Source organism: Arachis hypogaea, chromosome 19 (assembly GCF_003086295.3).
Source record: "Arachis hypogaea cultivar Tifrunner chromosome 19, arahy.Tifrunner.gnm2.J5K5, whole genome shotgun sequence".
Classification (NCBI taxonomy): Eukaryota; Viridiplantae; Streptophyta; class Magnoliopsida; order Fabales; family Fabaceae; genus Arachis; species Arachis hypogaea.
This window is the reverse complement of record NC_092054.1, coordinates 73,931,917-73,944,659: the sequence shown is the minus strand read 5'-3', so window position 1 is coordinate 73,944,659 and position 12,743 is coordinate 73,931,917. Positions and strand designations below refer to the sequence as shown.

Genomic DNA, 12,743 nt, shown 5'->3' with positions numbered 1-12,743 from the left:
TTTGGATGATTTCTCCATGTTGAGTTATAGGTGTTTCCATAAGGTTCACCTAAGTAATTTACCTCTGCTATTGCAGGGTTCTCAGGATCATAGGCTTCTTCTTCAAAAGATGCCTCTTGAGTACTGTTGGATGTAGCTTGCATTCCATGCAGACTCTGAGAGATCATATTGACTTGCTGAGTCAATATTTTATTCTGAGCCAATATGGCATTCAGAGTATCAACCTCAAGAACTCCCTTCTTCATAGGCGTCCCATTGCTTACAGGATTCCTTTCAGAAGTGTACATGAACTGGTTATTAGCAACCATGTTAATGAGTTCTTGAGCTTCTGCAGGCGTTTTCTTTAGGTGAATGGATCCACCTGCAGAGGTATCCAATGACATCTTAGATAGCTCAGATAGACCATCATAGAATATATCCAGGATGGTCCATTCTGAAAGCATGTCAGAAGGACACTTTTTGGTCAACTGTTTGTATCTTTCCCAAGCTTCATAGAGAGATTCACTTTTCTTCTGTCTGAAGGTTTGAACATCAGCTCTAAGCTTGCTCAGCTTTTGAGGAGGAAAGTACTTTGCTAAGAAAGCCGTGACCAGCTTATCCCAAGAGTTCAGGCTGTCTTTGGGTTGAGAATCCAACCATAATCTAGCTCTGTCTCTTACAGCAAAAGGGAAAAGCATGAGCCTGTAGACTTCAGGATCTATTCCATTAGTCTTAACAGTATCACATATCTGCAAGAATTCAGTTAAGAACTGAAAAGGATCTTTAGATGGAAGTCCATGAAACTTGCAGTTCTGCTGCATCAGAGAAACTAATTGTGGTTTCAGCTCAAAGTTGTTTGCTCCAATGGCAGGAATGGAGATGCTTCTTCCATGTAAATTGGAATTAGGTGCAGTAAAGTCACCAAGCATCTTCCTTATATTATTATTATTTTCGGCTGCCATCTCCTCTTCCTGTTCAAAAATTTCTGAAAGGTTTTCTCTGGATTGTTGTATTTTAGCTTCTCTTAATTTTCTCTTCAGAGTCCTTTCAGGTTCTGGATCTGCTTTCACAAGAATGTTCTTATCCTTGCTCCTGCTCATAAGACAAGGAAGAATGGCCAGAAAAATGATAATAATAATAGAGATCCTTTATCCCACAGTATAGGGATCCCTGTGTGAGTGATGCACATAAACTAGTTATGCTACGATTTAGGAAATTGCACGATCGGCAAAATTCCTTCCGGCAAGTGCACCGGTTATCGTCGTCAAGTAAAAACTCACAATAGAGTGAGGTCGAATCCCACAAGGATTGGTTGATTGAGCAATTCGGATTAGAAGTGTGTTCTAGTTGAGCGGAATCAAGAATTGAGATGAGAATTGCGGAATGTAAAATTGGCGGGAAAAGTAAATGACAAGAAAATTAAATGGCCGAATCTTAAATTGCATGAATTAAAGAGCAGAATGTAAATTGCTGAAATTAAAAGGGAATGGGGGTGATTGCAAGAATTGAATTGCAGAATGTAAAGAGAAAGTGAAATCAGAAATGGGGAATTCATTGGGTTTAGGAGATATTGAAATCTCCGAATCAAAACATGTATATCTCTTCCTCAACCAATGCATTCATTGAATTTTGCTTGGCAATCTTATATGATTGGATCCCAATTCCTTGGCTCACCAATGCTCTCTAAAAACAAACAAATTCCCAATCCCTTGGTTTAAATGTTCATAAGAAGAGATGATGCTTGATCACTGATTATACCACACAATTTCATGAACCACAATTTGGTAGGATTACATGTCACAATATCCATCCAAACCCCAATCCAATCCACTGTGAGAAAGCTTCTCTAGCATGAATCCTCCATTCCTTTCCCAAGGCTCCGAAGGATTCCAAGTATGAGTAGTCTCTTTCCCAAGACAACTACTCAATGGAATTAGATCGAGAAGCTTTCTAACAAAATTCAAGAGAAAAGATTGAAGAAGAAGATAAACTATTATTGATTCATTGAATTACAATAGAGCTCCCTAACCCAATGAAAGGGGGTTTAGTGAATCATAGCTCTGAATTCAATTACAAAGAAAAGGAAAAACTAGCTAAAAGTCAAGTAAAGTAAAAGTCCCCATCAGGGGCTGGATTCCCCTTCAATCCCCCCCCTCTTTCAAATGCAAAAACTAAGGCCTTTAAATAGGCTCCCTAAATTACAAAATGAAAATGAAATTCAAAGCAAATTACAATCAAATGAAAATAAACTATTCTAGATGATTCTTGTGGCCTTGATTTGGTGTTGTTGATGGGCCTTGCTTGCTTGAAGGGCTGAGTGACATAATTGATCCAAAAAGGATAATGATCCATTAAACTACACTCAAATGTTGCACCCCCTTTCTTGAGTCGTCACTTTGTTCTCTTGTCAACCTTCCCAATTTGATGCCAAATATAGACTATTATACCTTGTTGGAAAGCTATGGATGTCAGCTTTCTAACTCAACTGGAAGCACCTCAATTGGATCTCTACAACTCGAGTTATACTCCATGGAAGGTGAAGAGGTCAGCTGGCCTGATTGCATGTTGGTACTATGCTCTTCTATGCACATTACGGGGCTGTTTTCTCCCTCAATTTTTAGTATCCACCATGCATGCCATATATGCTTGGAAAGCTCTAGATGTCTTCTTTCCAATGCATTTTGAATCACCTCATTTGGAGTTTTGTAGCTCAAGTTATTTATGTTTGAAGAAGACATGGTCAAGCTGTTCCATATAACACGTTTAAGCTTCAGTTTAAGGTTAAACTGAAGCTTAAACGTGGATAAAGGAAGGGCAGCCCTGGAGGTCGAACACGTTTAACCTCCAGTTTGAGGTCAAACTGGAGGTTAAACGTGGAAGCTTAGAATGGTAGCCCTGGAGGTGTCGAACACGTTTAAGCTCCAGTTTGAGTCAAACTGGAGCTTAAACGTGGAATGGCTCCCTGGTACTCTTCCTGGTTCTGGCGTTTAACCTCCAGTTTGAGGTCAAACTGGAGGTTAAACGTGGAACTCCTCCCTGGGTGGCATACTCATTCTGGCGTTTAACCTCCAGTTTGAGGTCAAACTGGAGGTTAAACGTGGAATGCTTCTTTAGTGAGACCTTCCATTCTGGCGTTTAACCTCCAGTTTGAGGTCAAACTGGAGGTTAAACTTCATTTCCAGCATTTCTTATCCTTCATGATTTTTGGCGTTTAAGCTCCAGTTTAGGCTTAAACTGGAACTTAAACTCCACATGTGATATTCAAGCTTCCTTTATTGATTTTGTTGCTTCCTTGCCTAGCCTCTTCTTCCCTGAAATCATCCAAACAGTTGCATCAAAGTCTTGCTAAAATTCATGAGAATTCTTCCATTCATAGCATTCAAGGAATATAACTAAAAACTCATGGAATTTGCATAAAAATCTTCATGTTTGAATGATTTAAGACAAGCATGACTATTTGGCCCAAATGATTACTTAAGGCTCAAGAAAATGCATAAAACAACTAAAAATAACATAAAAATTGCTAGTGAAACTAGCCTAAGATGCCTTGGCATCAGTGAGTGGAAGAAAAGAGGGGGAGATAAAGAATGTGATGTAAAGGAAGAAACACAACTATGAGGATTGGAATGTGAGATGAGATGTTAGGATATGAATGAATAAATAGAATAGGATGGGAGAGGTATAATTTTCGAAAATTATTTTGAAAAGGAGTTAGTGATTTTTGAAAATTGGTTTTTGAAAATTTGTTAGTCTTTTTCGAAATTTTTTTTTTTGAACTAAAATTAAAAATAAAAATAATTAGTTAATTAAAAAGAAATTTTGAAAAAGGGGAGAGATATTTTCGAAATTGAGAGAGAGAGAGTTAGTTAGGTGGTTTTGAAAAAGATAAGAAACAAACAAAAAGTTAGTTAGTTAGTTGAAACAAATTTTGAAAAGATAGGAAGTTAGGAAGTTAGAGAAGATATTTTGAAAAGATATTTTTGAACAAGATAAGATAAGAAGATATTTTGAAAAGATATGATAGGATTAGTTTTGAAAAAGATTTGATTTTTTTAAATCTCAATTAATGACTTGATTCATAAGAAATCACAAGATATGCTTCTAGAACTTAAAGTTTGAATCTTTCTTAACAAGCAAGTAACAAACTTCAAATTTTTGAACCAAAACATTAATTGACTATGTTATTTTCGAAAATTTGGTATAAAAATAAGAAAAAGATTTTTGAAAAATATTTTTGGAATTTTCGAAAATAACTAAGAATTTTGAAAAAGATTTGATTTTTGAAAAAGATTTTGAAAAAGATAAGATTTTCAAATTGAAAATTTGATTTGACTCATAAGAAACAACTTTGATTTTTTTAAAAATTTTTGAAAAAGTCAATCCAAATTTTCGAATTTGATGAGAGAAAAAAGGAAAGATATTTTTTTTTTTTTTGAAATTTTTATGATGCAAGAGAAAAACACTAAAAAGATGCAATGCATGAAATTTTTGAATCAAAACAATGAATGCATGTATGAATGATATGAATGTCAAGATGAACACCAAGAACACTTTGAATGTCATGATGAACATCAAGAACATATTTTTGAAAAAATTTTAATGCAAAGAAAACATGCAAGACACCAAACTTAGAATTCTTTAATGCTTACGCACTAAGAATTCAAGAATGCATATGATAAACATGAAGAGACACAAAACAAAAAATCATCAAGATCAAACAAGAAGACTTACCAAGAACAACTTGAAGATCATGAAGAACACTATGAATGCATGATATTTTCGAAAAAATGCAAGATGCATATGCAATTGACACCAAACTTATAACATGACACATGACTCAAACAAGAAACAGAAAAACATTTTTGATTTTTATGATTTTCTAATTTTTTTGTATTTTCTTTTAATTTTTTTCGAAAATATTTGGGAAAAAGGAAGCAATGAATTCATAGTCCTCAATCAAAATCCTGGGAATTAGACATGGCTTAATAGCCAGCCAAGCTAAAACATGTTATATGAGACACTAGAATTCATTCTCAAAAATTTTGAAGAAAAATATATTTTTTTGAAAACATTTTTTTTTTCGAAAACAAGTGAGGAATTTTTGAAAGGTTTTTGAAAAATTTTTTTTTGAAAAGAAAACAAAAAGAAAATTACCTAATCTGAGCAACAAGATGAACCGTTAGTTGTCCAAACTCGAACAATCCCCGGCAACGGCGCCAAAAACTTGGTGGACGAAATTGTGATCACATTAATGTAGTACTCTTTGTTATTGTATGGAATCATTATTATGGCTCTTTACTATGTGTGGACACAACTCCGTTCAACTAACCAGCAAGTGTACTGGGTCGTCCAAGTAATAAACCTTACGTGAGTAAGGGTCGATCCCACAGAGATTGTTGGCTTGAAGCAAGCTATGGTCACCTTGCAAATCTCAGTCAGGCGGATTTAAACATGATACTTTATTAGATTAAAATAAACAATAAAAGGGATAGAGATACTTATGTGGATTCATTGGCAGGAATTTCAGATAAGCGAATGGAGATGCTTTTCGTTCCTCTGAACCTCTGCTTTCCTGCTATCTTCATCCAATCAGTCTTACTCCTTTCCATGGCTGGCTGTATGCAAGGGCATCACCGTTGTCAGTGGCTACATCCCCTCCTCTCAGTGAATCATATGCTCACGCACCCTGTCACAGCACGGCTATTCATCTGTCGGTTCTCGATCATGCTGGAATAGGATTCACCCTCCTTTTGCGTCTGTCACTAACGCCCAACAATCGCGAGTTTGAAGCTCGTCACAGTCATTCAATCATTGAATCCTACTCAGAATACCACAGACAAGGTTTAGACCTTCCGGATTCTCTTGAATGCCGCCATCATTCTAGCATACACCACGAAGATTCTGGTTAGGAGATCTAAGAGATATTCATTCTAGCTTAATTCATGTAGAACAGAAGTGTTTGTCAGGCACGCGTTCATAAGGGAGAAGGATGATGAGCGTCACACATAATCATCACCTTCATCACGTTCTTGGGTGCGAATGGATATCTTAGAAGCGAAATAAGAAGAATTGAATAGAAAAAAGTAGTACTTTGCATTAATCTTTGAGGAACAGCAGAGCTCCACACCTTAATCTATGGAGTGTAGAAACTCTACCGTATGAAAATACATAAGTGAAAGGTCCAGGCATGGCCGTGTGGCCAGCCCCCATGGTCTAAGAACAATGCGTTCAAAGATGCCTAATACAATAGTAAGAGGTCCTATTTATAATAAACTAGTCACTAGGGTTTACATGAGTAAGTAATTGATGCATAAATCCACTTTCTGGGCCCACTTGGTGTGTGCTTGGGCTTGGGCTTAAGTGTAGCACGTGCAGAGGCCATTTGTGGAGTTGAACGCCAGTTTCTGTGCCAGTTTGGGCGTTCAACTCTGGTTTTGGATCCTTTTCTGGCGCTGGACGCCAGATTTGGGCAGAAGGCTGGCGTTGAACGCCAGTTTACGTCTTCAATTCTTGGCCATTTGTCGAGTTCTGTAGCTCCAGAAAATCCACTTTGAGTGCAGGGAGGTCAGAATCCAACAGCATCAGCAGTCCTTTTTCAACCTCTGAATCTGATTTCTGCTCAAGTCCCTCAATTTCAGCCAGAAAATACCTGAAATCACAGAAAAACACACAAACTCATAGTAAAGTCCAGAAATGTGAATTTAACACAAAATCTAATAAAAACACCCCTAAAAGTAACTAGATCCTACTAAAAACAATGTCAAAAAGCGTATAAATTATCCGCTCATCAGACCTCTACCAAGCATTCATCTTGCAGGGCTGGTATTCTCTTTGCTGCAGCCTGTCTGGGAAGCAATAGCACAATACGGACGTCCCCGCACAATATTCACAAGCATCGCCCGAAGGCTCATATTTCACATATAACCATAATTCCCATCACTTAGAAATCATCTTTATCATCTTTCTACAATCATAAATCAAGCATCATAAACATCACAGTGAGCTTATTTCACAATTCTCTGCTTACTCTGTAAGGTCAAGCACACTGCTATATAGCTTTTAACTCCTTTTCTTTCTAACATGTATGAAATTTTCTGAATCCTTTTTCATTATCTTACATACCTCGATACCTTCCCTTATACCTTTACTTAGGTGTTTAATAAAGAGATTTAAGGAATTCTGGACTCAAAATTGCCTTCCTGAGGATTTTAGGAAAAACTATCCTTTTATCAATATTTTATTATTATCAATAAAATAATATTTTAATATTTTAATATTAAAATAATAATATTTTATTCAACTTTCAAAAATTGCATTTTGTCCCACAAACTGTTTGGAAATTGTATTTTAACCCCCTTAACTTTTAATATATACACTCTAGCCCCTCAACTTCTTATTAATTAATTTTCAACCCCAAAATTTTTAATAATTACATTTTAACCCCAAAACCATCAAAATAAATGTTTTCACATCCATCAAAAACCAAAAACACTTTTCTGAAAGTTTATCAGATTTCCGCTTGATTTTCAGCTAGTTTTTCAATCTTTTCGGTAACCGATTTGTACTTGATTTTTACCAAACCAAAGAGCAACGTTTCAGCCATCAAACACAAATCAAATACACATCAAATATCATGAATTTTATGGCTGGAAAGCCATGTTTTCCAGCAGCAACAACAGAAACTTCAAAACCATCATAAACTTGATTTTCAAGCATTAAACAACAAGATTTCATGATCAATCATCACATAAACACTCACACTTCAAGAACACAACCAATCATTTATTAATTTACCAAACCTTACCTCTTTTGCAGCTGCCAATTGAACCAAGAACAAGCTTCCAAAAGCACTTTTACGCCTATTTTAACATCAAAAACAACTTTAGAACCATATGAACCATGAATGCTGAAGCTTCATGATGATGAAAAGAAGATTTTCTTCACCTCAAGGCAGCTAGAAATCACGTTTTCTTAGAGCTTATTGTGAGTGAACAAGAGATCTTAAGAGAAAACATGAAGAAAACATCATTAGCTTGATTTCTCCACCATGGCTGAAACTTCAAGGAGGAAGAGCAGCCATCATACCTTAATTTATTCCATGAAGATTTACAGAAATGATGAGGAGGAAGAGGTGAACACTTTTGTCAGATTAGATTTTTGATAGGGCTTTTAGTTTGAGAAAGAACGGAGAAAGAAACTCAGGTGTTCATGGAAGTTTTCATGGAAGTTCTTATATTTCTCTCTCAAGAATTTCGAATTCTAACTTGTTTAAAAAGTAAAGATGATAGTAATGATGATACATGGGAGGCCGTGGGGTTAGGATAAGCATTATTCTAATGTTTGGTGTAAAAATATCTCAAGAAAGGATAGTTACTAAAGCTAGATGTATTAGAATACAAGTGTTTCTTACTTTTCTCTTAAGAAACCTTTGCTTGGAGAGCAAGAAAGAAAACATGTGGTGGCTAACTCTGGGAGAGCCACGTGTCATGGGGTGCTGACTCATCAGAGTTTAATAATAAAATATTATTCTGAAGATAATTACTAAAACTAGATACACCAGATTACAATACTAAAGGATAAGCATGAGCGTTAATAGTATAAATGATACTAGTAACATGATAATCATGAGAATAAAATATATATGATGAAGCATTAGCATTGCTAAGTTCATCTAAAAATGCCGGTATTATCCATTACGGGTAGATTTCTAGCTCAGTTATTATATTACTAAACATAGATCAATATTAAACACAACAGAAGAAATAATAATATATGAATATTATATTAATATAATTTTTTTCTCAAAATGCGAGACCGGCTCGTCAGAATGAGACTAACCACGAAAATCAAAATTTTGAAATTTGGACCCGAAGTGGCTCAAAAACGCAACTTTTCACGACGTGCCTGCTTAGATTAGGAGAGGTGTCTGGTGCAATCAAGCAACTTTTCAATAGCTTGATGACACAACACCTGTGCAATGGAGGTGCTTATATGCACTAAAATTCCTAAAAATTCCATAAAGATTCCGTTTTATCCCGAAAAAGCATCGTTTCTTCGGGGCTAATGGCTAGGCCGTTACATTCTGCCCTCCTAAAAAAATTTTGTCCTCAATATTTCAATTACCTTAAAAGAGAAATGGGTAGTCTTTCCTCATCTTCTCTTCTAGTTCCCATTTGTACTCTTCAATCTAGTTTGTCTCCACACCACCTTAACCAATGGTACCGTCTTCCCTTTTAGTTGTCTGTCACTTTGTTCTACAATCCTGACTGGTAAAGTTTGATATGTCAAGTCAGCTCATAGCTGTACTGTCTCTGGTTGTAAAGTGTGGCTTTTGTAGGGATTATATTTCTTGAGTTGTATAACAGAAAAACATCGTGAAGATTTGACAAATAAGAAGGGAGGGCTATTTGGTCTGCTACTGGACCAACTCTTTTAAGAATTTGAAAAGGACCTAGGTATCGTGGACTCAATTTCTTATTCCTAAGAGCTCTACCTATTCCTATTTTAGGTGTCACTCTTAAGAAAATATGGTCACCCTCGTTAAACTCTAAGGGCCTACACCTAATATCTGCATAGCTATTCTGGTGACTTTGAGCAGTCTAAATCTTTTCTCAAATGTACTTACACTGTTTAGTAGTCTCTTATACCCACTCCAACCCCAAAATCCTACCTTCCTCTTTGTCATACAAGCATAATGGTGACTAACACTTTCTTCCGTAGAGGGCTTCTTATGCTGCCTTCCCGATACTTTGTTGATAACTATTGTTATAAACAAACTCAACCAACGACAAATATTTGTCCCAGTTACCTTGCTGATCTTTCACACAAGATCTCAACATATCTTCCAAAGTACGAATCGTTCGTTCTATCTGCTCATGAATCTGTGGGTGATATGTTTGATGCATGGAAACTTGTCCTTTAACAAATCTCCCTCGGCAAGTATACCGAATTGTCGTCAAGTAAAAACTCACAATAGAGTGAGGTCGAATCCCACAGGGATTGATTGGTCAAGTAACTTTAATTAGAAGAATGTTCTAGTTGAGCTAAGCAGAATTTGGGTTAAGAATTGCAGGAAATTAAATGGCGGGAAAGTAAATTGCAGAAAATAAATGATGGAAGGTAAATTGCAGAATCTTAAATGGGGAAGGGGAGTTTAGCATGAAAGTAAATAACAGAAAGTAAAGAGAATGGGTAAGATCAGAAATGGGGAGTTCATTGGGCTTAGGAGATGTTGCATTCTCCGGATCAAGTTCATTTTCATCTCTTCCTCAATCATTGCATTCATTGATCTCCTTGGCAATCTTAAGTGATTGAATTCCAATTCTTTGGTAATTCAATCTCTCAAATCAGATCAATAGCCAATTCCTTGGTCAATTGATCATGAGAAGAGATGAAGTGTGGTCACTGATTATACCACATGTATTTCCAAATCAAAGTATTGGGAGAATTATATGTCACCATATCCGCCCAAACCCCAATTTGGTCCAACATGAGAAAGCAATTCTAGCATGATCTCTTCATTCCTCTTCCAAGGTTCAGAAGAGATCCAAGTATGAATAGCTTCTTTTCCAAGATAACTACTCAATCGGATGAACATTGAAAGCTTTCTTGTGTAATCAAGAGAAAAGAGAGAAGAAGGATAATGAAAACTATTATTGATCCATCAAATTACAACAGAGCTCCCTAACCCAATGAAAGGGGTTTAGTTATTCATAGGTCTGGGAATGAAAAGCATAGATGGAGAGTACATTCTGAGAATTTAACTAAAAGTTGCAGAGAAAGTAAAATACAGAGAGTAATTTTAATAATGCCAAAAGCTCCTTTTCTAGTTCAAAGTTCTCCCTATTTATATTATTCTTCTGATCTTCTAGTTGGCTCTTCAAGTCTTTGATATGGGCCTTTGGATCTGGAGTTGAAGTAGTTATCTTCTTCAGTGGGCTTAGCTTTACTTGCAGAGAGAAAGTGTGAAGTAGGCAGGGATTCCAGCTTAGGACGTTAGTGGCGTTAACGTTAAGTGAAAGTGTGGGTTCGAGAACGTTAGTGACAATCACCTTTTTCACTAACGTTCCTAACCCAAGGATGCTCCATGTTAACTTCAACGTTAGTGGCATCAACGTGACCACTAACGTTGCCTCTTGGTCCTTCGCAAACGTTACTGGGGTTCACCTTTCCCATTAACGTTGAGAGTACCCCTTTCTCCTTCGTTCGAGTTCACGTTAGTATAGCTAACGTTACCTTTAACGTAGGCTTGCCAAATCTTCGAGAATGTTAGTGACACTTACCTTTGTCACTAATGTTCTAAAATGCCCCTACTTCCCACGTTAAAGTTCACGTTAACTAGGTTAACGTGACTTCTAACGTGGTATTGATAGCCATCTCCAACGTTAGTGACAAAGGTGAGTGTCACTAACGTTGGATCATCATCCCTTTTACTCACGTTAGCTTCCACGTTAATGTAGTTAACGTGGGAGTTAACGTGGCTCATAGTGGCTCATCCCAACGTTAGTGACAAAGGTGAGTGTCACTAACGTTGGCGATTATTTGGTCCCTCCACGTTAGAGTCCACGTTAACTGAGTTAACGTGGCAACTAACGTGGCTGAAAGTGGCTTAGCTCAACGTTAGTGACAAAGGTGAGTGTCACTAACATTGGTCATTCTTTTGTTTCCCACGTTAGAGTCCACGTTAACTGAGTTAACGTGGACAATATGAGCTTGGTCCAACGTTATTGACAAAGGTGAGTGTCACTAACGTTGGCTTCATTTTCTTCTTCTACGTTAACTACTACGTTAATGTAGTTAACGTGGCAATTAACGTGGGCTATGATGGCTTCGAGGACGTCATTGGTGATTATTTTTCTCATTAACGTTGCAAGCTAGCTCCCCTTCCACGTTAGAAGTCACGTTAGTTAGACTAACGTCGCTGCTAACGTGGTTCTTCCTTGCTTCCTTTGTCCTGAAATCAAGCAATAAAGTGCATCAAAGTTCTAGTCCAAGTTATGAGACATGCATCATCCAATTTGTCATTCAATTCATGCATAATTCTCATGAATTCATGTAAAAATCACAATGTTAGCTTGAATCAAGATGTAAGTGAAATTTTACCCAAAACTTGCTTATTTCCTAAGAAAGTGCATGAAACTACCCTAAAACCATAAAAAAAAGGTCAGTGAAACTGGCCAAAATGCCCTGGCATCACAACACCAAACTTAAAGCTTGCTTGTCCCTAAGCAAGTACTGGAACAAGAGAATGATGAATGAAATGACAAGATGAATGAATCATTATTGTGGAAGTCATGTTCTTGGTTTTATGGGGTTTCATGCATAGCAACTTAGGTTCATTCCCTTACTGGCTTTCAGTCCTTTATCATGCCTTGGAATACTCACTTGATTGCACCCTTTGAGACTGTTATTCATTGATCCCTTTGTCTTTCCAAGGTCTATTGCATCCTTAGGCTAAGTGCTCTGTGAGGGGGCGACTCTTTAAAATAAGCTTTCAGCCAACACTCCCGAACCAGTTGGTTCAAGGTGCTAGGTGTTGAAGCACCCCTAAGGACTTAACCCCTCAAGTCTCTCTCCCCCATACATGCACACCACAGGCACATGGTTTGTTATTTTCTTCCCTTGAGATCTTGGTGTCCAGCACCTCTTTGGGTTACTAAATGTTCTGTAGCAAGGTTGATCTTGATAGTGGATTTTCAGTTGATAATCCCGGGTTGGTTAACCCAAGTTACCAAGTGATGAAGCACTCCTAAAAACTTATTCAT

At 36.9% G+C, this 12,743-nt stretch overlaps 1 non-coding gene across 1 annotated transcript; it reads left to right on the top strand.

Annotated features, from left to right (window-relative positions):
* The first annotated feature begins 437 nt into the window (after positions 1 to 437).
* LOC112781700 (small nucleolar RNA R71) lies at positions 438 to 545 on the top strand. The gene has a single exon (XR_003192459.1). It is a non-coding gene; the product is annotated as a small nucleolar RNA R71 (small nucleolar RNA).
* The last annotated feature ends 12,198 nt before the right edge of the window (positions 546 to 12,743 follow it).